The following is a 1002-nucleotide window of genomic DNA, read 5'->3' on the forward strand; positions in this document are numbered from 1 at the left end:
GTTGTCTGAAGGAAGGCTGAAGACATGATTCTGGCGGACGGGCTGCAGTTGGAACAGGTCTCCCACGGCCAGAATGCTTACCCCTCCAAAGCGGGAGTCAGGGTTGGAACTGCCACAGATGTCTTGCAGCCGACGGTGGAGGTGATATAGAAGATCTGCACCGACCATCGACACCTCATCCACAATGAGAAGTTTCAGCTTTCCTAACCGTGAGCGAAGCGTGTTCAGTTTGTCGCTGCTTAATGGCTGGTAGTCCTTGTTCTTCTTCAGACCACAGCTAAGACTGAAAGCTGAGTGCAAGGTCATTCCGTTGATGCCAAACGCTGCCGTTCCAGTGTAAGCAGTAAGTATAACTGGCAGGTCGTTTGGATCAAAGTAACGCCCGGACAAAGGTGTCAGAAGTCTCAATGTTTCATGGTGAACCAACTTTATGATGTGGCTCTTACCAACTCCACCGGGACCACTTAAGAATGCTGTATATTGTGGCGCAGGCTGTCCATGTTTCAAAGCTATGATAGTGTCCTTGCACCATTTTCGATGGAACCTGAGTACTTCCATTTGTTTACTGTTCAGAGACCGCATCATGGTTCTGTATTCTTGGGAATCCATCCGCACTTTATTCAGTTCTGCTGTAAAGCGCGCGTGGAGTTCCTGACTATGATTGGATGTTGACTGCGGTGCAAGGTCGATGTTTTCGTGCTGATCTTCATCTGACATCTCTCTCTCCACAGTTATTCCTTCCGCTAGCTGTTCGGCCTGTTCGAACTCCACATTGGGCGCAACACTATCCCATATGTCTTCTGGGGGGCCATTATGCAGCAGGTCATCATATGCTGCATCGATGGCATCAGCGTTTATGCTGAACATGGCTTCATTAGTACGCACCGTATTGATCACGTGCTCATAGTGGCCTTTGTAAGATGGATAGCCGGCTTTCAGGTCCACTTCTTCATCCCGCCAGGGATAATACAGCATGAGTAGATTCCTGTACCTCTCCTCAGC

The sequence above is a fragment of the Branchiostoma floridae genome, chromosome 9 (assembly GCF_000003815.2).
Source record: "Branchiostoma floridae strain S238N-H82 chromosome 9, Bfl_VNyyK, whole genome shotgun sequence".
Lineage (NCBI taxonomy): Eukaryota > Metazoa > Chordata > Leptocardii > Amphioxiformes > Branchiostomatidae > Branchiostoma > Branchiostoma floridae.